The following is a 27,473-nucleotide window of genomic DNA, read 5'->3' as shown; positions in this document are numbered from 1 at the left end:
GTGAAAATTGCTCTAGTTCTGCCAAGTTTGATGGGGATTGCTGATGGATGACATTCTTCAAATCTCACCATAAATGTTAAATTGGGTTCAACTCAGGACTTTGACTGGGCCACTCTCCAGAATAAGACTGTCAGGAATATAGTGGTTAATTAAAACAACAATGTGTAAAGTTTAAGGAGATAGAAAATGTAAAAACGTTTGTGAACATTAGTAAATGCTAACCATGAGATGCATTACAGATCAATATGTTTCTCTGTCTCTTTGTTGGTCGCACACAAAATACGTCTCTTTTTGGCACTTTTTTTGACACCCCCTCCCATATTTTATTTTGCAGGACCTCTCCCTCCCCCCGCTAGGCCCCCAAAATGACATGACTCCAACAACATACTACCTTTCAGAAGAGCCTCCCTCCCACAATGACACAAAACATCTCCGAGATGATTAATTCAGTGCAAAATCATGAAATCTGGGAAGCCACAAGACGATCATAAAATGTTTACAATGCTTTAATATTTATTCCGAATGAAAGATATTTTCAATTGCAAATATGGTGAATACAATATATGGATAAAGCACAGTTTATACCCGGATATTTCCCTAGAATGCTTCTCAGTCTTTCAAAGTGTAAATGAGAATGAATGAGAGTTTTTCACTGAATTTGAAGACATGCCTCTTGTTATTTGGGTTGCTGAATCCTGCCTCGGCCATAATCACAAAATCAACAAATCACAATCACCAAATTAATAAATGGTATCAACAAATCATAATCACCAACATAATCACAAAATCGATAATCATAATCACCAACTCAATAAATCACAATCACCAACTTAATCACCAAATCAATAAATGATATCAACAAATCATAATCACCAACATAATCACAAAATCGATAATCATAATCACCAACTTCATCACAAAATCGATAATCATAATCACCAACTTAATCACAAAATCAACAAATCACAATCACCAACTTAATCACAAAATCGATAATCATAATCACCAACTCAATAAATCACAATCACCAACTCAATAAATCACAATCACCGTCTTAATCACCAAATTAATAAATGATATCAACAAATCATAATCACCAACATAATCACAAAATCGATAATCATAATCACCAACTCAATAAATCATAATCACCAACATAATCACAAAATCGATAATCATAATCACCAACTCAATAACCCGACACAGAGTGATTCCCTCTTCCATCCACAAAATCAAATTGACGTCACAGTAGTGACTGCCCGAGGAGTAACTCTCACAGGAGGGAACTTGATAGAACCAATCAAACCAATAAGGGTCCAGATGTTCATGTCCAGGGTCCTGATATTCATGACAAATAGGAAATAAAATACCTCAAGTGTTCATTGATCTGCTGTGGGGAGAAGAAAAGCTGGCATTTTGGACCTGACTCTTTCCTGGAGCAAAAGCGAAATGAAATTGGGTGGGAGTTGGTGAAAATGACCCGCAGATGACGTCATCACTGACGTGTTGGAATATCTGAACTGAATCTGGGAACGCCGATTGGATAGAGGAATGTACGGCTCAGGGTGAAAGGTCATGAGTGATGTGTTGATGCACATAAGAGGAAAAAGAATAGGAAGAAAAAGAATAGGAACTAGATATCTGTGATCAAGTGAAGCAATCGCCAGGCCGAAGCCTCCCCGACCTGGGGAGTCTTGCCCTTTAAACAACAACTTAATCTTGGCTGGCAATGCAACGATGGCCTTGTTTATTCGAACCACCATATGACCTGGATCTTTAGCATTTCGGGAGTGTAAATTAAGAAAATGTGGCTTCATCTTCAAGCTAACCATAAAACTCAACATCATGAAAATTGAAGGAATATTATACAAGTTATGGCGTTTTTGGTGTTTTTTGTTAATTAGGTCACAATTCGAAACAAGTAGGTCAATGATGCAAGAACATATTGTGATGCAAGAACATATTGTTATGCAAGAACATATTGTGATGCAAGAACATATTGTTATGCAAGAACATATTGTGATGCAAGAACATATTGTGATGCAAGAACATATTGTGATGCAAGAACATATTGTGATGCAAGAACATATTGTGATGCAAGAACATATTGTGATGCAAGAACATGTTGTTATGCAAGAACATATTGTGATGCAAGAACATATTCTGATGCAAGAACATATTGTGATGCAAGAACATCTTGAAAGTCAAATGGTCCGAGATTCCCCATTGGCAAAATTGAGCTATTATATGGAAAAAAATAAAAAATAATATAAACTTTTGTCAGAGCTCCATTTGACCTTCACCTTTAACCCGGAAGAGTACGATGTAAATTAAACGTAAATGCGACTTGCTCTATGCCACCTGGAGACGGCAATTTTGTTCTGATTTGACAAACCTTAGTGAACTTCTGGTGAAAAATGTTAAATTGGCAGGATTTGGGTCACGTCAAAATTAGGTCAAGGTTAACAAATATGTCAACCCCGCTATTCACAATATTGATGCAGAATTTCATTCCAAAAGTTTCAGCCTGCTCTGAAATACAGCTCGGATATTTGGAGTGTTGAGAGCGCAGGAAGAAAAAAACAATTACAAATGGCGGTTTAGTCTTCTGGGGGTTTAAGAAACTCTGGTAACATTTCAAAATTGGGGATGCTAATTGCAGAAACAAACCCGACAACACCAATAAGCCTTTCCCTCTGCTGAAGGGAGTGGGGTGGAGAAGGGAGTGGGGTGTAGAAGGGAGTGGGGTGTAGAAGGGAGTGGAGTTGTAGAAGGGAGTGGAGGTGTAGAAGGGAGTGGAGGTGTAGAAGGGAGTGGAGGTGTAGAAGGGAGTGGAGGTGTACAAGGGAGTGGAGGTGTAGAAGGGAGTGGAGGTGTAGAAGGGAGTGGAGGTGTAGAAGGGAGTGGAGGTGAAGAAGGGAGTGGAGGTGTAGAAGGGAGTGGAGGTGTAGAAGGGAGTGGGGGTGTAGAAGGGAGTGGAGGTGTAGAAGGGAGTGGAGGTGTAGAATGGAGTGGAGGTGTAGAAGGGAGTGGAGGTGTAGAAGGGAGTGGGGGTGTAGAAGGGAGTGGGGGTGTAGAAGGGAGTGGGGGTGTAGAAGGGAGTGGGGGTGTAGAAGGGAGTGGGGGTGTAGAAGGGAGTGGGGGTGTAGAAGGGAGTGGAGGTGTAGAAGGGAGTGGAGGTGTAGAAGGGAGTGGAGGTGTAGAAGGGAGTGGAGGTGTAGAAGGGAGTGGAGGTGTAGAAGGGAGTGGAGGTGTAGAAGGGAGTGGAGAGTAGAAGGGAGTGGAGGTGTAGAAGGGAGTGGAGGTGTAGAAGGGAGTGGGGGTGTAGAAGGGAGTGGGGGTGTAGAAGGGAGTTGAGATGCAGAAGGGAGTGGAGGTGTAGAAGGGTCTGCAGGTGTAGAAGGGAGTGGAGGTGTAGAAGGGAGTGGGGGTGTAGAAGGGAGTGGGGGTGTAGAAGGGAGTGGGGGTGTAGAAGGGAGTGGAGGTGTAGAAGGGAGTGGAGGTGTCGAAGGGAGTGTATGTGTAGCAGGGAGTGGAGAGTAGAAGGGAGTGGAGGTGTAGAAGGGAGTGGGGGTGTAGAAGGGAGTGGAGGTGTAGAAGGGAGTGGAGTTGTAGAAGGGAGTGGAGGTGTAGAAGGGAGTGGAGTTGTAGAAGGGAGTGGAGGTGTGGAAGGGAGTGGAGGTGTGGGAGGGAGTGGAGGTGTAGCAGGGAGTGGAGCTGAAGGGAGTGGGGGTGTAGAAGGGAGTGGGGGTGTAGAAGGGAGTATGTCGGGTAGGGGTAGGTGGTATATCGGCAGGTGAGGATAGGTAGAGCTGTATATACGGGGCAGATGGGGGGAAAAGGAAGCGGCAGGAGGAAAGAAATGGAATGTTTTTATCATCGTTTATTCATGCTGTCTTTTCCAAGCTGCTTGATGAATTTCGTTTCTTGTGTTTGCCGGTCATTTTTATTATCTAGGCTTTTCAATCCACAAACAGATATAATCTTCGGCAATGTATCATTGTCAATGTAATGTTTGAGTTCAAGGTGTTCACATACGGATGCTTGGTTGCTGGATCCGAAATCGTTAAAGTGGTTAGAAACCGCAGTATTTTTTTTGATATTGTTGAGGTGTTCTTGAAAACGCTCCTTGAGCCTCCTTCCAGTATGACCAATGTAGAATTTATGGCAACGTAAACATGAAATACAGTAGACTACCATGGAGGTCTCACAGGTAAAACTTTCGGTGACATTGATGGGGGATCTCCTCCGATCTGTTGGTGTTATTGTTGTGGTTTGGGTGCGGTCGGGGTTGATGAAGGGGCATGTTTGGCAACCTATCCTCTCGCATCTGCTTGTTCCAGGCCTCGGCTCGCGACCATCTGCGGACACGGAGACGCCATGGATTTCGTTAGACAAATGGACGTAAACGCAAACACAGTCATCACTTTGTATAAACCTCCAACAATCTCACGTAGGTTGAAACTATTGGTTAGTTATTGTGTGTGTACATGAAATATTTATCAGGAAATGAAACGTGCAAATCATGTGAATATTTGTAAGTTTTAATAATGTTTACCGAATCCTCTCCTTGATAATCACGGGCTGGTTGGATCATCCAGAGCAGGGGTTCTCAACATGGGGGATATGAACACGGGGCAGCGACCGGCACGAGACGACCTATGGTGGTCCAGAGTACGGCGAGACCCCCGCTTGGTATAAAACGGTTTCCCCTGATGTTTAACTCGACAGGACGATTACAAAATTAGGGGGTGAACTTAGTAGAGAAAGAAAGTGCAACAAGAGGGACAATTGCTTTGCAATACAATTTTTCTTTGGATCTTTCTGTCAAATACAAAAGTTTTCTTTCAATTTGGGCAATTCCTTGGCACACCTGAGCACCTCACCACATACAAGGCTTTCATCCGCATCTCTATCGAATACTGCTCTCTTCTCTGGGCTGGTGCTCCTGCCTCACACCTAGCTCGTCATCACGCTGTTGAAACCAAAGCTTTCAGAACCATTGGAATCTCCCGCGATAAAGTTAACTCCGAGGGCCTTTCACTTACTCACCGCAGGCAAGTTGGTGGTCTTTCTGTCTTCCACCGACTCCTCTCCGGCCTTGCTCCCCCAGCTCTGTCTGTGCTCTGTCCCCCAAATATTCCTACAGATCGCACAAGATCTACCAGCGACCCTCGTATGGTTAATCTGCCAAATTCTAGGCTCTCTGCTCACCTTCACTCTTTCATTCCTCTTTACTACTGCCTCTGGAACAAACTCCCTCACTCCCTTCAATCCCACTCCTCCCTCCAGGTCTTTAAAACAGCTGTTCACCACAAAACCGTGATCTTTTCTACCCCTGTTAATTCACCCCAGATAGACTTTTCTGAAATACCGACTTCTTTCTTGGAAGTCAGAGCTGTGTCCATGTGTTTTTTTTTTAACCTCTCCCACCACCATCCCCCTTCCAACGCCTGCTCCCCCCAAGCTCTCTTCCTCCAACAGATCTCCCGATGTCCCTGTTTTCTCCTGTTGTACCTGTGTGCTTCCCCCTCTTTCCCCAGCTTGTCTACCGCTCCATTGATCATATGTCTTTTGTGTCAGTTTGTTTTTATGTGATTAATGTTGGCTCTTACATGAGCCTCGAACTTGCACACACAAAAATAAAAAACATACATACATTTTTAAAAATACATAGATATAATAGTTTTTCTTCGATATTCTGATAAAATATTCTGATGTTGTGATCTTTCCCAGCATGTTATTGTTTATCATTTTGTGGAGTTTTCCCTGTTGCTTGAACATCCTTGATATAACTCAGACCGGTGTTTTTGTTTGTGTTTTTGTTTGTTTGTCATGCTACTCCTGCAGTTCTGTCTCGATTACATCCAGACTATCTACATAGTAGGATCAGCATGTCCCAATTAGTGCATAGGAGTGTTTTTATCTTTGCCAGTGGTCTTGGGGGTGGGCGAGGGGTGCGCCAATTCTCAATGCAAATGTGTATTATGTGGCGCCGCCTCAAGGTGGGAGAGGGTATTACAAGTCCATGCCCTTTACAGTATGTACAGTACTCCTGCCCCCAAGTTTTTTTGTTTGTTTGTTTTTTTTCAGTGTAAGTTTTGTTCAGTTGTAAGTTTTCAGTGTTTCAGTGTAAGTGTAAGTTTTCAGTGTAAGTTTTCGTGTTTCAGTGTAAGTGTAAGTTTTGAGTGTAAGTTCTCCAGTGTAAGTGAGGTGTTTTGAATTGTAAACAGTCGCCATGTTTTTGCTTCATGCACATAACACGGGTTATTTTGTTTTTATTTTCAGAAGCGATTGAGGCAGCTGTTAGTTGCCTATACACCACCCAAATAAAGGTATGTGTCATAAGAGCGTGTTGCATGCTTCGAACAAGGTCGCCCATAGGGTGGGTACTCTGATAGTGAAAGAGAATTTTCCAAATGAACATCGAGATGAGGAACTCGTGCTTGAGTTGTTTTTTGTTCTTTTGATTCATAATTAAATAAGGTTTATGCGAAAAGCAAACCACCATTCTGGTGCTTCTCAAGCATGGGCTGTATCACAAGGATTTTGTGACAGTAATATTGAGATGTGAGATCTAATATCGATTTCATCATCACCTGAGGTGTTAGCTAACTAGTGAGGGAACCCACGTGGAACAGAGCGATGATGTTAACATGATATGGGACAAGAGATTAATGAATGGAATAAAAATGAAAAACATGAGGTGCGCATGGAAAAGCAGAGTATTTGGAAATATCACGATAATCAAAGACAGACATGAAGACGAGTATTATTTAATCAAGCCTCATTTCCACAATCATTACAACACTCAACGATCCCACCCTCATCACTTCCCGTACGGATCGTTGACGTTCAGGTCAGCAAATACAGCACCCAGTCCTATGCAAATTCGGGAACAAACAAATCATCAAATAATTCATTTCAATGATTTTATCCTTGTTAAACGAATTAACTTTGTGTTGATAAACAATTTATAATTCGCCATCAATATAATTTATTATATAAGAAGTGAGCTACATTCTCTAGTTGTGCATTGTGAAGATTTGTGATGAAATGACCTGCTTGGTGACCTTGTCTGAGGATAGGTATTGCATCCTGTGTGCTGACATTAGTTGTTGGACGTTAAAGAATCGGTAAGCTATCGCCGGCACCATGGCCAGGTCCAAATTCCTGCCCTAACCAGCAGATGCCATTGTATCAGGGGCACAGCAGCACCCTCAGCCAATGATGCCACTCCGTAGCCTTTAGCGATCTTCAGCTCATGAGATATAAACCATGGAGAAGGCAGAGGGCGCAAGAGCAGAAACGAGGTGGAAGAAGACAGAGAGAGGGGGTTGGCTGATCAGGTCTCGTTGTTGGGGTGTTTTTGTGTTGAAGAATTCCACAGACTGAAAGAATAACACGTGTTTTTCTTGCCTCCATGCGACTTAAATTTTTAATCTCGAACATCACATTTCAAAACTGTCAATCTTCCTCCTTTCTTTTTCACTGTACATGACTCACATTGACGCATTCAATTTGGAAATATTACACCAGAGCATTTCATTTAGACCTTTCATTTAGTAAATAATGCGCAAACTCCACCCAATCTGGGGAGTGGGTAAACTGCTACGAAATAAATATATTATTACCCTGCGCTCGCGAAGCGAAAAGCGAAGATAAGCATTTATGTGCGTACGTGTGCCGTGTGCCGTGTGCCGTGTGCCGTGTGCCGTGTGCCGCACGTGTCTGCATTTTAAAAAATTCATTTTCTCGGCAACCGTTGGTCCGATTGGCATGAAATTTTCACCATGGGAGCGCCTCCTCCTGTAGAATATTTTAATGATTATTATGATGTCATCGGTCATGTGGTGCAGGCGCCATCTTGGAAAAACGTTACACCTCTATCTCTGAAACCACTCCATGGAAAAATTGAAACCTGGCTCATTGTCAAGTACTCCCCATGGGGAATCAGATATGTCAATGATGTCATCGGTCGTCATGATGTCATCAGCGCCTTCGTTATGACGTCATAATTCGACAAATACAACACTTATCCATCCAATCATTATTCATTTTTTTAAAGCAATTGTTGGTCTGATGGACGCGAAATTTTCACCAGAGGAGCCCCTCCTAGTTTAGAATATTTTAATGATAATCATAATCATTACGTCACAGGTCGTGTGGTACAGGCGCCATCTTGGAAAAACCGAAAAATGTTGCACCTCTATATCTCCAAAACCACTGCATGGAAAAATTTAAACATGGCTCATTGTGAAGAACTCCATTTGTGGAATAGGTGTTGTTAACGATGACATCATTGGTGCCATAATTATGACGTCATAATAAGACAGGGACAACGCTTAGTCTGATCAGTTTGAAATGTATTGAGCATGATCTATGCAACAATTCTATTAGAGAATATAAATGTATGATGTCATTGCTCACGTGGTCTGGCAGCCATATTGGATCAAAGAAAAAAAATGTAAAAAAACAGAAGAGTTGGCTCACACCAAGTTGGATTGCGCAGCGTAAGTATTCTATGAATACCCTCTAGTTACCCTGCGCTCGCGAAGCAAAAAGCAGGGTTTGGCATTCGGGTGCATCCGTGCGTGCGGCGTATGTGTCTGCATTTTAAAAATTCATTTCTCGGCAACCGTTGGTCCGATTGATGCGAAATTTTACCATGGGAGTGCCTCCGCCTGCATAATTTTTTATTCATAATTATGACGTCATAGGTCACGTGGTATGGACGCCATCTTGGAAAAATGTTACACCTCTATATCTCCCAAACTGCTCAATGGAAAGAATTGAAACATGGCTCATTGTCAACTACTTTCCATGGTAGATAAGATATGTTGATGATGATGTCAATGGTGCCTTCATTATGACGTCATAATTCGACAAGTACAAGCCCTTGATCTGAACGGTATGAAAAAAAAAATCCTCTGCAACTGCTTGCCCGATAGACAGAAAATTTTCAGAATATGAGCGGATCCTCCTGTATAATTGTTTTTAATGATAATTATGACGTTATACATCACGTGGTACAGGCGCCATCTTGGAAAAGCCTAAAAACGTTGCACCTCGATATCTCCAAAACCGCTTCATGGAAAAAATTGAAAGCTGGCTCATGGTAAATAACTTCATATTGGGAATAGGTGCTGTTAACGATGATGTCATTGGTGTCGTAATTCTGACGTCATAATTCGACGATTTTTTTTTAGTTTGTGATGAGTTTAAAGAAAATCAAAAGATTTTTGTGGATTCCGATATTTTCTTTACATATATGTCAAATTTGAATTGGTGAGATATTTTATCTAAACGCTGGATTAGTACTTGGGGTGCGAGGGGGGCGTCTTGGAAACCCCTGGGGTTTGGGGTCTAAGAAACTCTGTGGTACCATTAAAAATTGGGGCACTAATTGTAGAAACAAACCCTACAACAGCAATAAACCTTCCCCTATCCAATAGAACGGGTGTTTAAAATGTAAAGAATATTGTGTTTTACAACTCATTTGATTTTAGCAAATGAAAGACCAAGAACCATAGAATGGGAGTTACTCGTTTGAACTCCGCAGAATGTCTGGAGAAATCTGGAGCTCCAGCTATTTAGACTTATTGATCTGGATATATGCTGAAGGAATTATTGATCTTCATCTGGAGATCTTGTAAATGAGTAAATAAAATAAATGTTGGCTTACACATGCAAGCATGGAAACGGCTGCCGATAACAACGATGACTCCGGCCAAAGATATCGTAGGGTTTTAAAAAATTGCAAACAGATGACAAAAGTGAGATCGTTTTTACCCTCTACATCGGAGGCGGCCATTTCTTCAGGAACAGAGATGTGGAACCTGCTGGTCAGGAAGACAGGAGAGAAGCAATTACTATGTTTACTTGGAAAAAAACAAAACAAGCTAAAAAAAATATGGAAAACAAAACGAATGTCATACCTTGCAATACCATTTCAAAACTTCTCATGAAATATGATGAAATTGTCATTATTTTTCCAACACATCTCATGGGGCAGATTTTTGTTCATTTATCTTGTGTCTTTATTTATTTTGTGTCTGAGTACATTGTTTTTAGATATATAAATCGCAAGTTAAATTCCATGTTAATTGTACATTGTCTCTTTGTACAAAGGAAGTACAAGGAACTTCGACACAGGAGACCAGTTAATCCACCATGCCTGGGGTTCATCCACACCCGATCAATTCAAATTATCAGTTTATTCATTCTCCTTGATATTAACCCCATGTTATCTTTTACTCAATTTCATATAAATGGGGGAAGAGGATGGGGGTGGGAGAGCTGTACACTGGGGGCAGGCACAGGGACATCACTATGTTGTTTATTTATTTCTCTTTCAGGATGAGTATTTGAGGGTGAGGAACAAAAATGTACAGAATTTTTACTTATGGAAGAGATGAATTCGCAGACATCACAATCACGACACAACATGCCATTGTTTTACCGGTAAATGTTTCCCTCATGTTTAAACCAGATTTATGTTAAACCTGCTCGATGATGTATGGATACGAAGGAAACTACTTTTCTATATCCACAATCATTTCCAACAAATGTATCCTTTAAACTGAACCATCACTTATCCAGCATTTATCCTTCTATACAAACCCACAGATATTGATAAACCCTTGTTGGTCGAAAACAAATTGATTCCAAAATCGAGCAACAGAACCCACAATTAACGCTTGTGATGAAGATTTTCACTCGAAGATGAAAAGATCGCAACGTTCCAGAAGACGAGGCACGTTATTTATTCCGTTTCGTGACGTCAGCACAGGAATGTAAACACGTCATCTGTGAACAGTTCCACTTGTCAAAGCCAATGATAACCTTTTGCTATGATATTTACTTGTTTTATTTTGAAACTTGTTGCTCGGATTAGGGTTTGTCAGACCGGTTGGTTTGTTTGAACGTGTGTGGATAACAATGGAACGAACTCGATATGAACCAGTGTAAATATTGAAATGAGGTTTAAATTTCTTGGTGAAACCAGATCTCTTTTTGGATTGCATTTCACTAAAGGATAGTAACGAGTTGCCAAATTTCACCTGTGACGGTGAAATATAAACAGTCCTGTTGCTAGATTACCATTCAGTATTTCATTTTAAATTAATTTATGAATAAATTCCATAAAATAAATTCCACTTTGACATTATGGGGCATACTGGGAAGATCAGATACCAAAAAATGTCAACTTAATCCATTTTAAATTCAGGCTGTACACAAAATGTGAAAAAGTCAAGGGGTGTGAATACTTTCTGAAGGTACTATAAATATACACATACACGATACGTGTACATACATACATACATACGTACATACATTTGGTGTATTTCGTACTATTGTTACTTGGCTAAAGGTTAAGACCGACCTACACCCTCACTTGGAGGGACAGCATGACAACATGCCCCAAAGTGCAAACCACACCTGGATAACAGTGCCAGTATTAAATAAAAAAATTGGGCGCAGAGTAGAAAGTGTCAATTTACATCTATATTGTGTCTCATAAATAAAGAAGATGGAAGCACACCTAACACGAGGCCGAGGCTTCAGACTTTGCACACTCACGAGACTGTACCCTCGAATAAACTTTTCCAACCCGTCATCTTTGACGGGCTTTTTACTGGTAGGCCAAGAATATAAAAATAGGGGAAATACCCCTGGTGCTCACCTGGAAGAATAAACAGTACACTGCACTGACTAAAGGTATTTTAAACCAATTTCAATGATTGCTAGAAGACAGGGCAGCGTGTAGAATCATGTTTAATGTGTACCATGGGTAGCATGTATACCAGATACTAACATAATCATAAGAATTTAAACAAATAAACAATAAAATACCTATTTTGGGGGCAATCCCTTCCCCTCCCCAACCCCGTATACCTCCTCAGACCTCAATTTTTATAATACCTTGACCAAACTTTGGTACGTTACAGGAGGTGAAGGTTGTGGTGGAGATTCATCGAAATAGTGTGTGTAGTTTCAGAGAAGAAAGCAAATACATATTTTGGGGTTTATACCTGGATCCACTTTGACCCCGATTTTTTAAATGCCGAGACACAAACTTTAGACACAACACAAGAAATATCATTTGTTTCGAGGAAGAAGTTTCAAGCGTTGACGGACGGACGGACGGACAACGCGCCATCGCATAAGCTCCCCTGAACTTCGTTCCAGGTGTGCTAATAACAGTAATTGCACCACACAGCATTTACATAGTGTCATGAGATCTGCCAAATAATGCATTGATGGTTCGAACCAGCAACCTCCCAAACTCAGAAAGGACACTCCCAGTGGACTTCCACCCAGTTTCCACACATACTAAACCAAATACATCATGTATAACATGTAAACATATATTACTCACAACATACTTGAAGTACACACGTCATGCATGATATTCAAGGAGGAAATTCATCACAATACAAACTGCAAAACCGAATTTGACGCAAATGCCGCAATGGATTTGCCTCCGCCCGAGTTACAGGTCAACCCACTGTTCCACTAAAGGTCACATGACAGAGAGCGCGAGATCGGAAAAAGACATAAGGAGAGGAGAGAAAACAACAAATGATTCTAACTGGACTTATGATCCGGAAACTGGTTTTCAAAAAACCTGTGACCTCTAACCTGTTGAACTGAAAATGTAATCGGTTCATCTTTGTATCGCAGGCCATACCTGCACCAAGTTTGGCTGAAATCCCTTCTGTGGTTCACAAGTTATTGGAGTAAAAAGATTTCAATGAAACCCCGGTCAAAAATCCGAAACAAACAAATTGAAACCAGTATGACATTTCTGTGGGTTTCTATCAGTTTCTACAGGAACCAGATTCGGTTAAAACCAACAGGAACCATGAGATGCAACTGGTCTGACACCCATATAAACCAATAGCCATCTCTTACAGTGCCTCTTTTCTACATTCCCGGAACTCTCTTGCACTCCACCCCTCCTTCAGCGTACTCAAACGTATTTTTGACCCGAAGGTCACAAGAAACTCATTTTGCAATAAATGTTCCTTTCCCATTAATCGTACACTTTCGAAAATCCAATCTCACCCCTCCCCTCCAAATCTTCCCCATCACCCCTTCCCTCCAAACTTCCCCATCACCACTCCCCTCCAAAACTTCCCCATCACCCCTCCCCTCCAAATCTACCCCCTTGCCCCTCCCCTCCAAATCTTCCCCATCATCCATCTCTTTCAAATCTTCCCCCTTGCCCCTCCCCTCCGAATCTTCCCCATCACCCATCCCTTTCAAATCTTCCCCCTACCCCTCCTCTCCAAATCTTCCCCATCACCCCTTCCCTCCAAAACTTTCCCATCACCCCTCCCCTCCAAAACGTCCCCATCACCCCTCCCCTCCAAATCTACCCCCTTGCCCCTCCCCTCCAAATCTTCCCCATCACCCATCCCTTTCAAATTTCCCCCCTTGCCCCTTCCCTACTAAACTCCCCCCACACCCCTCCCCTCCAAGACTCTCCCTCGCACCTCCCCTCCTCGACTCCCCTCTCACCCCTCCTCCTCAAAGCATCCTCCCCACTTTTTCCCCCTTCCAACTTTCACTTTAATCTCCCCCAACCTTCTGCCTCGCTCTTCCCCCTCCACAAAAAACACCTCACTGTGCCTCGCCCAATCACCATCAAACCTTTTGTCTGCCCCATTCTTCCCTTTCTCCAAGCTATTCTGAAATATCTGACACACCTTCAACAGCTCTCCCGACCACTTCCTCCTCTTCCACATCTTACCCTACCCCTCCCCCCCCTGTTCTGTATCCGATGCTCCCCCTTCCTCTTCATTAACGGTATGGACCTCAAACATCCGGGGCCTTCGCTCAAACCTGACTGATCTCTCCACACAGGTTGCTTCTGACAAACCAGACGTGATCTGCTTAACAGAAACTTTCCTCCTTCATGATGTCTCTGATTCCTTGGTATCTCTCCCAGGTTACTCCCTCCTCCGGTATGATAGACCTGAGCCTCGTCCTGGAGGTGGGGTTGCTATCTTTCTAAAAAAAACTCTCTTCCTCACTTGCCCTGCACTGCCCTCTCTCCACCTCACCCCCAGGAGTACCTTTGGCTACGGCTTCCCCTTCGCTCCCACCTTTTGTTCAGATGTGTGTTGTACCGTCCACCAAACAGTGGTGACTCCATCTACATCTCGCTGCCTGATAATATGGACCAACTTCTATCTTCCCATCCCAACTCTCTCTCTTCCTCATATGTGGTGATTTCAATTGTCACCATGCCAGGTGGCTGGGTGTAGGTACCTCTCTCACCAGCCATGGCTCCTCAGCAAAGGATTTCTGTGACTCACTGGGACTGACACAATCTGTCAATTTCCCGACCCGGATCTCATTCAACGGAGCATCTTCTCTTCTGGACTTGGTTATGACTAACTTCCCTGAAAACGTCTGCTGCTCTTCTTCTGCTCCAATCGGCTCATCTGATCATGTGCTTGTTAAAGTGGACATCTCTCTGACCATTCACAGAGAGCCTCCTCAGCGTCGACGAGTCTGGCATTTCACTCAGGCCACCTGGCATGGTCTTCAAGCAGCCATCAATCATCTGGACTGGTCTCCCATCTCTACCGTCTCTGACATCAACTCATCCTGGGAATGCTTCCAAAGTAAATTCCTCTCTCTCTCATGCACAGATTTATCCCATCTCGTCTTCAGTTGTCATACCCTTCCTCCCGTCCATGGTATATGGAATCTTGTGGTGAGGCCGTTGCCCAGAAACAACTTGCCTTCGTCTCCTGGAAAGCAATTCCAATGGAAGGAAATCTCATTTCCTTTCACAAAGCCCAAAACAAGTGTGTGTCCACCCTCAGGAGAGCCAGGAAACAATATCTCTCCATTCTCAAGACCGAACTCTCTTATCTGTCTCCCTCTTCCAAATCCTGGTGGCGTCCGGTCAAATCTGTTTCTGGTGTTTGTTCCCCCTCCATCCCCTCCCTCACCTCAAATGGCTAGATGGCTGACTCCGCAAGTGAAAAAGCTGAATGCCTCAACTCTGTGTTTGCCTCTAAATCTTGTGTCCCAAACCCATCCCTCTCTGTACCCACCATAACCAGTCGTACCCAGCTCCTCCTGGACTCTGTGTCCTTTCCTCCTGACAAGGTGGAAAATTTCTGTCAACCCTCGACCCTGATTCTGCAACTGGACCGAACGGCATCAGCCCACGGGTCCTGATATCCTGTCCTACCGCTCTTTCACTTCCTCTCTCTATTCTCTTCACCCTCTCTTTTGTTCAAGGTCATCTGCCATCTGCTTGAAAATGAGCCAACATCACCGCTTTGCACAAAAAAGGTGCAAAAACAGATCCTAGCAACTACAGACCAATCAGCCTTCTCCCAATTATCAGCAAAGTCATGGAATCCATCATTGCTTCGGATATGAAATCTTTCCACTTCTCCAATGGCTTGATCTCTGATCATCAATTTGGTTTCAGACCTGGTGACTCCACTCTGGACATGCTGCTTCTGCTTTCTCAACATTGGATGGAGGTCCTCAATGTCAAACAGGAAATTAGAGCTGTCTCCCTTGACACATCAGTGCCTTCGATATGGTCTGGCCCCCCGCTCTGCTCACCAAACTCTCTTCCTTTGGTATCCATGGAAATCTCCACGCATGGCTGGCGGACTTCCTATCTAGTCGTCGTCAACGTGTGTCCATGAATGGGTTTCTCTCATCTCCTCTTCCTGTTCAGGCTGGAGTTCCCCAAGGCAGTGTTCTGGGCCCTGTGATTTTTCTGGTCTTCATCAATGATCTCTCTGACTCTCTTGAAAATCCTCTCTATCTCTTTGCTGATGACTCTACTCTCTGTCGCTCCATACCTCATCTCTCAGATCGGCAGTCTGCAGCCTCCTCACTCTCTGCAGACCTGGACAAAATCACAGACTGGGCAAACAAGTGGAACATGTCTTTCAATCCTGACAAATCTCACACTCTTACGATGTCTCTCCGAAAAGACCGACTGGACAACCCTCCCATCCACTTTCTGAATAATCCTCTCCAAGAAGTTCTGTCACTCAAGCTTTTGGGTCTCACTAACTTCCATGATCTTTCCTGGGAAAACCACATTTCAAATCTGGCCTCCAAAGCCAGTCGCCGACTGGGCATCCTCCGTCGTGCGAAATCCTTCCTTGGCACACCTGAGCTCCTCACCACATAGAAGGCTTTCATCCGCAGCTCAATAGATTACTGCTCTCCCCTCTGGGCTGGTGCTCCTGCCTCACACCATCTCGTATTCATGCTGTTGAAACCAAAGCATTCAGAATCATTGGAACCTCCCGCGGTGAAGCCAAATCCAAGGGCCTCTCACTCACTCACCGCAGGCAGGTTGGTGGTCTTTCTGTCTTCCACCGACTCCTCTCTGGCCTTGCCCCCCCCCCCCCAGCTCTCTCTGGGCTCTGTCCCCCAAATATTCCTTCAGGTCGCACAAGGTCTGCCTGCAACCCTCTTATGGTTAAACTGCCAAAATCAAGACTCTCTGCTCACCTTCACTCACCTTCACCTTCACCTTCATTCCTCTTTTCTCCCGCCTCTGGAACAAACACCCTCACTCTCTTCAATCCCACTCCTCCCTCCAGGTCTTTAAAACAGCTGTTCACCACCATCTCCCTCTTCTTCCCCCATCCAAAACCTTGATCTTTACTACCCCCGCTAATTTCACCCCAAATCCACTTTTTTGAAAAACCAACTTCTTTCCTGGAAGTCCTTGGTGTCCTTGTGTTTTACACTTCTCCCACCTCCCCCCCCCCCCGCCTTCACACGCCTCCTCCCACCAACACCAAGCCCTCTCCGTCCCACACATCTCCCGATGTCCCTGCTCTCAAATGTTGTGTTTGTGTGCTTCCCCTTCTCTCCCCATCTTGTATACCGCTCACTCTTTTTATATATTTTATTTGTCTGTTTGATTTGTTTGTGAAATAAATGTTAGCTCTTTCACGAGCCTCGATTCAGTGTTAAAAAAAATAAAGAAAAGGCACCATGACATGCAGCTGGTCTGAAACCCATATAAACCAATAGGAACCATTAGATGCAACTGGTCTGAAACCCATATAAAACAATAGGAACCATGAGATGCAACTGGTCTGAAACCCATATAAACCAATAGGAACCATGAGATGCAGCTGGTCTGAAACCCATATAAACCAATAGGAACCATGAGAGGCAGCTGGTCTAAAACCCATATGAACCAATAGGGACCATGAGATGCAGCTGGTCTGAAACCCATATAAACCAATGGGAACCAGGAGATGCAGCTGGTCTGAAACCCATATAGACCAATAGGAACCATGAGATACAGATGGTCTGAAACCCATATAAACCAATAGGAACCATGAGATGCTGCTGGTCTGAAACCCATAGAAACCATTAGGAACCATGAGATGCAACTGGTCTGAAACCACTATAAACCAAAAGGAACCAGGAGATGCAGCTGGTCTGAAACACATATAAACCAATGGGAACCATGAGATGCAGCTGGTCTGAAACCCATATAAACCAATGGGAACCATGAGATGGAGCTGGTCTGAAACCCATATAAACCAATCGGAACCATGTGATGCAGCTGGTCTGAAACCCATATAAACCAATCGGAACCATGAGATACAGCTGGTCTGAAACCTTTTTAAACCAATAGGAACCATGAGATACAGCTGGTCTGAAACCCATATAAACCAATCGGAACCATGAGATGCAGCTGGTCTGAAACCCATAAGAACCAATAGGAACCATGAGATGCAACTGGTCTGAAACCCCTATAAACCAACAGGAACCAGCAGATGGTGGTCTGAAACCCATGGAAACCAATAGGAACCATGAGATGGTGGCCTGAAACCCATATAAACCAATAGGAACCATGAGATGCAGCTGGTCTGAAACCCATATAAACCAATAGGAACCATGAGATGCAGCTGGTCTGAAACCCATATAAACCAATAGGAACCATGAGATGCAGCTGGTCTGAAACCCAAATGAACAAAAAGCAACCATGAGATGCAACTGGTCTGAAAGCCATATAAACCAATAGGAACCGTGAGATGTAACTGGTCTGAAACCCCTATAAACCAACAGGAACCAGGAGATGGTGGCCTGAAACCCATATAAACCAATAGGAACCATGAGATGCAGCTGGTCTGAAACACATGTAAACCAATAGGAACCATGAGATGGAGGCCTGAAACCCATATAAACCAATAGGAACCATGAGATGCAGCTGGTCTGAAACCCATAAGAACCAATAGGAACCATGAGATGCAGCTGGTCTGAAACCCATATAAACCAATAGGAACCATGGGATGCAGCTGGTCTGAAACCCAAATGAACAAAAAGCAACCATGAGATGCAGCTGGTCTGAAAGCCATATAAACCAATAGGAACCGTGAGATGTAACTCGTCTGAAACCCATATAAACCAATAGGAACCAAATGATGCAGCTGGTCTGAAACCCAGACAAACCAATAGGAACCAGGAGATGCAGCTGGTCTGAAACCCATATAAACCAATAGGAACCATGATATGCAGCTGGTCTGAAACCCATATAAACCAATAGGAACCATGAGAGGCAGCTGGTCTGAAACCCATATGAACCAATAGGGACCATGAGATGCAGCTGGTCTGAAACCCATATAAACCAATAGGAACCAGGAGATGCAGCTGGTCTGAAACCCGTATAGACCAATAGGAACCATGAGATACAGCTGGTCTGAAACCCATATAAACCAATAGGAACCAAATGATGCAGCTGGTCTGAAACCCATATAAACCAAAACGAACCAGGAGATGCAGCTGGTCTGAAACCCACATAAACCAATGGGAACCATGAGATGCAGCTGGTCTGAAACCCATATAAACCAATGGGAACCATGAGATGCAGCTGGCCTGAAACCGATTTAAATATTTACTTGTTTTATTTTTAAACTTGTTGCTCGGATTAGGGTTTGTCAGAACCGGTTGGTTTGTTTGAACGTGGGTGGATAACAATGGAACGAACTCGATATGAATCAGTGTAAATTTTGAAATGACGTTTAAATTTCTTGGTGAAACCAGATCTCTCTTTTTGGATTGCATTTCACTAAAGGAACCAGTTGCCGAATTTCACCTGTGAGGGTGAAATATAAACAGTCCTGTTGCGAGATTAGCATTCAGTTTTTCATTTTTAATTAATTTATGAATAAATTCCATAAAATGAATTCCACTTTGACATTATGGGGCATTATGGGAAGATCAGATACAAAAAAAATGTAAATTTAAGCCATTTTAAATTCAGGCTGTTACAGCAAAATGTGAAAAAGTCAAGGGGTGTGAATACTTTCTGAAGGTACTGTAAATATACAGTCACGTGAAAAAGTAAGTACACCCCATGTGAAGTTTTGACTTTTTCAACATATTTCAACATACAGCTATTTGATCTTCATTTCAACAATATTGATAGATAAAGGTGATATAATATAACAAATATCATGAAACATTTACATTTTGTTGTCCATTGTATAATTTAAAGAAACATAAATGCAAATTTTGCATTTGGAAAAAGTGAGTACACCCCTACATTTATCACTACTTAAAATACCTAAAATTAGAATCAGGTGCACCAGCTCAGGTGCAAATGATTAGAACATCGTTAGAGAGGATCTTGGAGGAACCTGTCTTATTTAAACCTCAGACATTTAGTTTGGTTTGCTCTTTGTTGTTGAAGTGTGCGGCGTCACCATGCCTAGATCAAAAGAGCTCTCTGAGGCCTTCAGAAAGAAGGTTATAGATGCCTACGAGTCTGGGAAGGGATTTTAAAATCTCCAAGCAATTTGAAATCAATCATTCGACTGTCCGGAAGATCATCTACAAGTGGAGAAGATTCCAAACAACTGCCAACTTGTTCAGACCAGGCCGCCCAAACAAGTTCAGCCCGAGAGCAGACCCCAAGATGCTGAAAGAAGTCTCTAAGAACCCCAGAATGTCATCACGGGACCTACAGGTAGCTCTTGCCACTGTTGATGTCAAAGTGCACGAGTCTACCATTAGAAAGAGGCTGCACAAATTTGATCTACATGGGAGGTGTGCCAGGAGGAAACCTTTGCTGTCCAGAAAGAACATCAGGGCAAGACGAAAGTTTGCTAATGAACACCTAGGCAAAGACCGGCACTTCTGGAACAATGTGCTCTGGACAGATGAGTCAAAGGTAGAGCTATTTGGCCAAAGTATCAGAAGACATGTTTGGCGAAAACCAAAGACAGCATTTGACCACAAAAACCTGCTACCAACTGTAAAGCATGGTGGTGGAAATATTATGGTTTGGGGCAGCTTTGCTGCATCAGGGCCTGGGCAGCTCACAATCATATAATCCACTATGAATTCTTCATTGTACCAGAGGGTGCTTGAGGATAATGTGAGGCCATCTGTCGGAAAGTTGAAGCTCAACCGAAGGTGGACCTTGCAACATGACAATGACCCTAAACATACCAGTAAATCCACCAAGGAATGGCTGAAAAGAAAGAAATGGAGGGAAGCTCACGCTCACGGAAGCTCACGGAAGGACGGGGGCTGCGGATTTTTTTTGGTTAGCGAGGGCTCACCGGCTCCGCCCTCGACGACTCGTTGACGAGGCCACACTTCGTTCTCCTGGCCCCGCCCCTTCTTCTAAACCCCGGTGAGGTGTTTTTAATTTCGTGGCTGTGAGGTGCTTTTAATTTCGTGTTTTGTGGCTGTGAGGTGTTTCTAATTTCGTGTTTCATGGCTGTGAAGTGTTTTTAATTTCGTGTTTCGTTGCTGTGAGGTGTTTTTAATTTCGTGTTTTGTGGCTGTGAGGTGTTTTTAATTTTGTGTTTCGTGGCTGTGATGTGTTTTTAATTTTGTGTTGCATGTTGCGGATTCGGGGGTCGGCGCTCCCCTCATCAAGGGGGGGGGGGTGGTTAATCCCCTTGTCTTTCAAGCTAGCCATCCCCCAATCCTGGAAGCTATGACGCTCCTTCCGTTCAGAATTAGCTTGGGTGATTGGTCAATGGAGTCCCAAATACCTAATTACTAACCCGACCGTAAAGCAGGGAAATAACTCCCGCTCGAACCACGGATAGATGGAAATTGCCAAGCGGTTTAGTAATCCGCGGCCCGAGCGGTTAGCAATGACTAACCCGATTCTGAGCGGTTCCTAAATCATGCCACAGGTACTCAATTGAAAGAAAGGACGGATGCGATCGGATGGAGAGGAAACCAAAAGGTATAGGAAGAACAAGTGAATTTATTAATTATGTACAAACCAAAACCGAAGAGGAAACGAAAGGGAAGAATGTACAGGGAGAAGAAGAAGCAGGACACAGGGCAGGCTTATCTACACAGTCTTAAGTTAATAAACCCCGGACAAACAGACAGACTCACACGGGATGGTAGCTGGTAGGGGGAAGGTCCAGGTAGATGGTTCAAGCGTTGAGGTCTGGCTCCAGGTGTCAACTCGTACCGAGGTGAACACCCAGGCAGGCAGCTAGCGCATATCGTTGGTGTGTGACCTGACCTTACATATGGCGGGGGGGGGGGGGGGGGAGTCCTTTGCAAGTCCGTATGCACAGTTCCTATGAATTCATATGAATTAGGAGTTCCCCAGCGCGGCTCATTCTCTCATCAGCAGTTCGTGGCGCTCTCCTCCGCTCGTCTCCAGCTCAATGACCCAAACTCCCAGCGCAGCTCTGTCCCAACGCAGCTCTGTCTGTGCACTCCTTACTCAGCTTCTGTGAAAAGGCTTTGCCCCACGCTTATATCATGCGCTTCCAGATCAATGCGCGCTTCATCGAGCCATGCCTATCAGTGAGCTCACCTCAGCCCCGATTGGTTAGCGAGGGCTCACCGGCTCTGCCCTCGACGGCTCGTTGACGAGGCCACACCTCGTTCTCATGGCTCCGCCCCTTCTTTCCTCAAGCCGACCGCATGGTTAATGGCGTTTGGAGCGAGGCAGCGAACGCTGCTAACAAAACCACGTGATAGCATTGGGAGGGACAAGCCCCATCTGTAGGTAGGCATGATGTAGTAGCTTGGAGAGAGATTTGAAAGTGAATTGATGAACGGGGCCTACCTTATTTGATTAATGCAACGCAGATTCTACTATTGTGAACATGGCCTTATTTAAACACATGCTAAGGAGATAACTAAAGTCCTATGGTGACCTACGTGTTGCATATGGACTAACTAAGGGTGCGACCTTTGACCTTTTAACAAATAGAATTTTTACAAGAATTATTTACAAGTGAGGGTTCTAAAACCGCAACAACATATATATATATATATATATATATATATATATATATATATATATATATATTGTTGCGGATATGGGACTTGGCCTCAATATCCGCTTGTAAATACTCCCCTATTTCCCCAATACTCCCCAACTATCCCCAATCCCCCATTCCCTAGTCCCATTGCCTGTAAATAACACTCTGTAGAACCGACCTTCCCCTTTTTCCCCCATTAAATGTCGTGCCCAGGTTCACCGCATCTCACGTAGACAACTATAGGACATCTTGCTAGTTATTCTTAGTCTATGTCAGTTAAGGACTCGTTTCCATTAATTCTGACTCTTCGTTGCACCAGAATGTGATCGTATGGCACCAGTAGTGAGTTTAGGACCTCCCCTTACCTCCTCCCATCTTCCCCATAAAACAACAACAACAACAACTACAACAACAACTACAACAACAACTACAACAACAGAGGGGCGCGGCGCGGCGTGCGGGGAGTGTGCGTCCTCACACCGGCGTGGTTAGCCGCCATTGCCCATGCGCTCCACGGGGTTACCACGAAGGGGCTGGCTGTCAGCTCCTCGTCAGGGGCGGAGCCAGTAACCCCCCCGCACCCAATAAGAAGGGCGGACCGATTCCATTTGGGGCGGAGCTAACTAGCCGAGGGCGTGTCACTCCCCGCCGGATATACGCAGCGACTTGCCGGACGTGACGTGAGATGCGCCCCCGACTGAAGAAGACAAGTCGCGACCTTCTAGCGCTGAGAGAGACCTCCCCACATCATTGGACCGGACCGGGTCGATTCTGTCCTTGAGCCAAGAGTGCACCTTGAGCCATCGACTACCCGCTTTCCTTGCCATCAATCCCCATGTGAGTCAGTTTTTGTCCCGTTTATCTGTCGTCTGTCGGGGCTAGATAAGACTGTGTCTAAGTGCCTGTCTTCCTATGCTGTCCCTCTTGTCGTTGTAATCTGACCTTCCGCCCTAATATAACCTCCTCCGGAGGTCTTGAGAACTGAACCCTTGGTGTCGTGTCATTTTAATCCAGCCGTTGTGTCTTTTCCATCATTGATTTAGCATAGCGCGACTTAGTCAACGTTCGAGCATAATCGGGTAAACGTGCAGGCGCGGTCATACCAAACCGCTCGGTGAACCAACATCCACAACCGCGTCTGTAACAATTGGTGTCGAGGAGTGGAATTCGGACCTGGGACTAAATTTATTAGGCCCAAATTTTGGAACACCAATTGTACCACTAGGGTAACAATTGGTGTTGGGGAGGTAGAATTCGATCCGGAGCGCGTTTCCCGCGCTCGAAATTATAACGGCGAAATTTGAATTTGTTTTACGAAAATAAAAACCCGAATTTTGAAAGTCACGCTATGGCGGATCAAGACAGCTGGTGTCCGGTAGGGGAGAGTGAGGCAGGGTCGGTCCAGGACCAAATTGAGGGACGTGAGGAGAGCGAAGCAGCGAGGGTAGCAGACGCGCAAAATGGCGCCTCGCTGGTCACCACGCCCGCGACCGTGGCAGCGCCCCTGGTGGATCCGAACCTTTTTATGTTGCAAATGAGGGCCCTTATGGAACGAATGGGAGACCAAATTGTGGGAATGAGGGCTCAGGGTGAGCGATTAGAGGGCCAAATGGGGGTAATGAGGGACGAAGCGAGGGGTACCGGTGAGGGGTTAGACAATAATTTTAAGGGATTAGACAAGAAATTTGGGAAATTAGACAATAGATTAGGGGAAATACAGGAGGGGTTAACGGGGGTAGAAAACAGAATGGCCGCTCAAGAGAATCAAATGGAAGGGATGCAAAACGGGTTAGAGGGGTTAGAAAACACCATGGAAGGCAAATTGAGGGACATGAGGGACCAAGCGGAAAGGGAAGTTAAACAAATGGGGCAGCAGATGGAGGGGGTCAGAATGGGGGTAGAAACCAAACTGGATGCTCACAGGGAGGAAATGGAGCAGATGAGGGTGGCATCTGGGCAGGAGATGCAAGTGATGGGAGAGGAGATCAGAAGAGGTGTGAGTGAGGAGGTCGGAGGAGTGCGCGAGGAGGTGAGGCACTGTAAGGAGCGCATGGAGAAGGAGGTGAGAAAGGGGACTGTAAAATTGCAAAGTGGTATAGAGGAGTTGACGCTGGGAGTAGAACAACTGACAGTGGGACAAAAGGAGTTGGGGGAACAGGTAAAGAAGAACACAGCGGTAATAGAGGGGTTAAAATCGACGCAAAAGGAGATGAAAAAGGACGTAGGGGTAATTAAAAAAGAGTGTCAGACGGTACATGAGGACTTGACGAGAAAAATGAACAAAGTGGTAGAGGTGATGGAGGTTAAAGAGCGGGAGGTGCGGGAGCACATATAAAAAAATAAAGTGGAGTTAGAGGAAGAACTTAAAGGGGCGCACGAGGAGATGAAGGAGGTGAAGCCGAAATTAGAAGAAGTGGAAGAGGGGGTGAGCGAAATTAAAAAGCGACGGAGAGAGGATAAGAAAGAGATAAAGGAGGAAGTAAAAGAATTGGTCCAAAGTCTGTGTTCGAATCGTGATGATGTGCTCATTAACCGGATGAGGGATTCGCAGGTGATGGAGGAGAAGCGAAACGAAAGAGGACCCGGTCGGTGTAAGTGGTGACCAATATGGTCGTGCGTATGATGCGCCAGGGATATTTAAGAAGCTTGGGGGTCGAGATTGACCCGGGTGTTCGTGAGAGGCCGTTGGTGAAGTGTGCGACAGGTCTGGTGTGCGAAAAAGGAGGTGTGCAAGAAAGTCCGACTCTGGGGTGTGTGAGGAAAAAGTGCGTGCCAAGGAGTGAGGGTGCTGGCGAGAGTGAGTCGGTCGTAGCGCGTGTGCGAGGGAGCACATGGAAGCGCGGTGTGGTAAGTGTTACAGAGGGTGTGACGGGAGAGTGTGCGCAAGAGTGTGCGCGAGAAAGGTGTGTGACGGACAGGTGCATGGGGAAAGAGTGCGCTGTCAAAGGCAAGGAAGAATGCACGCCTGTGGTGAGTGTTACAGAGGGTGTAACGGGAGAGTGTGCGCGAGAAAGGTGTGTAACGGGAGAGTGTGCGCGAGAAAGGTGTGTAACGGACGGGTGCATGAGGAAAGAGTGCGCTGTCAAGAGTAAGGGTGAGTGCGTTGTCAAGAATGGAGGTGAGAGTAGTGAGAGTGACAAGGAGAGTGAGTTGGTTGTGACAGGTGAGCGAGGATGTACACCTGGGATGGAAGGATGCACACCTGGAATGGTAGAGCGTGAGTGGGAATGCACGCTGGAGTTGGTGGTGAGGCACGTGGTTGGGTGTGCGAATGAGAGCACACCTGTGATTGTCACAGAGGAGGTGACCGAGGAGGGGGTGCGAAGAGGTGTGTTAGTGAGGTGTGCGACCAACGAATGTGTGCCAAAGTGTTCGGTGGTCAGGTGTGTGACCAAGGCTGTGAGTGGAATGGGTGTACCTGGGTGTGTAAGGAAAGGTACGAGGAGCATGGAAACGGCTGGATGTGTGAGCAAGGAACGGGCTGCGGGGTGTAAGCATCCAGGTGAAGCATCGACGGTGACCGGGTTAAAGGTTAGAACGACTTTTAGCCGAAGCGGGCCCTCGGTGCGTGCCGGGCTTCGCGTGCCGCGAGAACCAGCGGGGATCCGAGCCACGGCGGGTTCGAAAGGACCGCCGTGCGCGATCCACGCTGGGCCTCGCTTTGAACGGCCGCGTCCGTGCTCCACTAGGCGGAGCGGGCAGCCCGATAGAAAGGGTCGTCATGGCGACCACTTTTTGTTGAGGCATTCCGGCAGGTCGAGATCGGGACATTGGATGGCTCCACGCCGAGATGGTGCGTGGGATCTCGGCCCGGGTAAGCCCCCGTCCCTGCACCGAGTGCCGGACGCATCCAGCCGCTGGCACAGAACAACCCGCATTCATGGCTTGGCTTTACGAAGCCGGGCTTTGGACAGGAATTGGCGCACCGAGAGGCATTAGTGAGTAGACTGGGTGATGAGGATAGTGTTTTGGCCCCAAAATTAGAGAAAAACAAAATTTGATGATTGGCAAAGGAGTGGCAGTAGTGATTGGCAGATGATGGGCAGTGATTGGCAAATTTTTGATTAGTTGAAATTTGATGTGCAAAATTGGTAGTGAGCGATGGGCCCGGTGGGTAAGGGTGGCATCCCTGCCACCCTTCCCATGGTGGGGGGCAAAGGAGCAATAGCTTATGGGGTGTATGGCAGTGAAAACTAGCCCGGGTGGGTTAGGTTATATTGTAGGGATCTAGCGAAGATGACATTAGGTGACGATAAGGTTTAGTTAGTGACTGATACCTGTAGTGGGGACGCAGGTAGATTAGTATGGATGATAATGACGGGGGAGCACAATAGTTTAAAGGGACGACTGGGAAGCGCAAGTTTCAGAGGGGAGTAGTTAGATGAGATGATGCTGTGTGAGAATGGAACAGGTGTGATTGCACAGGTGTGCAACTGGACAGGTGTGTGGAGCAGTGTGTGAGTAATGAGTGTTGTGGATCAGCGCGAATGCGCTTGGGGAGAGAAGGGTGCAAGTGGCATCAGGTGTGAGAGCACAGGTGTGCAGGTACAGGTGTGTGGAGAGAGTTGGAGTAAGTGGTACGGAGTGGTGTGCATGGTGCGAAGGTGTGAATGGGGGAAGAGTGGACCCCCATCACGGATACCCGGGGCGGGTAGTGTAAGTGTTAGGTAGAGGGTACAGGTAAATTGTGGTTGGATATTGGCATCTGTGGTGCGGTTGCAGAATGGTGTTGTGAATGGGTGCATTAGTGTTGTGGAAATGGCTGGGCGTATAGCCTGTTAGTGTGTGTAGTTGGTTGGGCACTCCACCACTGTGAGGATGTCGGCCAGGTGAGGCCGCAGGTGGGCTCTGGGAGCCGGTAGTTGTGAGTGGGTGCCTGAGGATCCCGGGTGTGGATCGGGCAGCCCAGTGCCAGAGAGGGCACCGAGTGGGGAGAGCGCCAGAGGGCCTTCCCCAGGTAGTTAGGTTAGGGTAAGGAGCAGGTAAGCTCGGAGGCAACTGCAGTGGTGGAGGTGTGCAGGTGGGTAGACCCACTGGGAGAGGTACACGCCACAGCCCAGAAATTGTGCGAGGGCACCGGGAGATGAATCGGGGGAGTGAGACCCCAAATTGAAGAGCACCACAGTTTGGCCAATGGGAATTGGTTTTTAGAACCCATAGTGTAAGAGGGCCAATGGTTTGGTCGGAGAAAGACCC

Source organism: Myxine glutinosa, chromosome 1 (genome assembly GCF_964187855.1).
Source record: "Myxine glutinosa chromosome 1, kmMyxGlut1.1, whole genome shotgun sequence".
Taxonomy (NCBI): Eukaryota; Metazoa; Chordata; class Myxini; order Myxiniformes; family Myxinidae; genus Myxine; species Myxine glutinosa.
Note: the sequence above shows the minus strand (reverse complement) of the source record.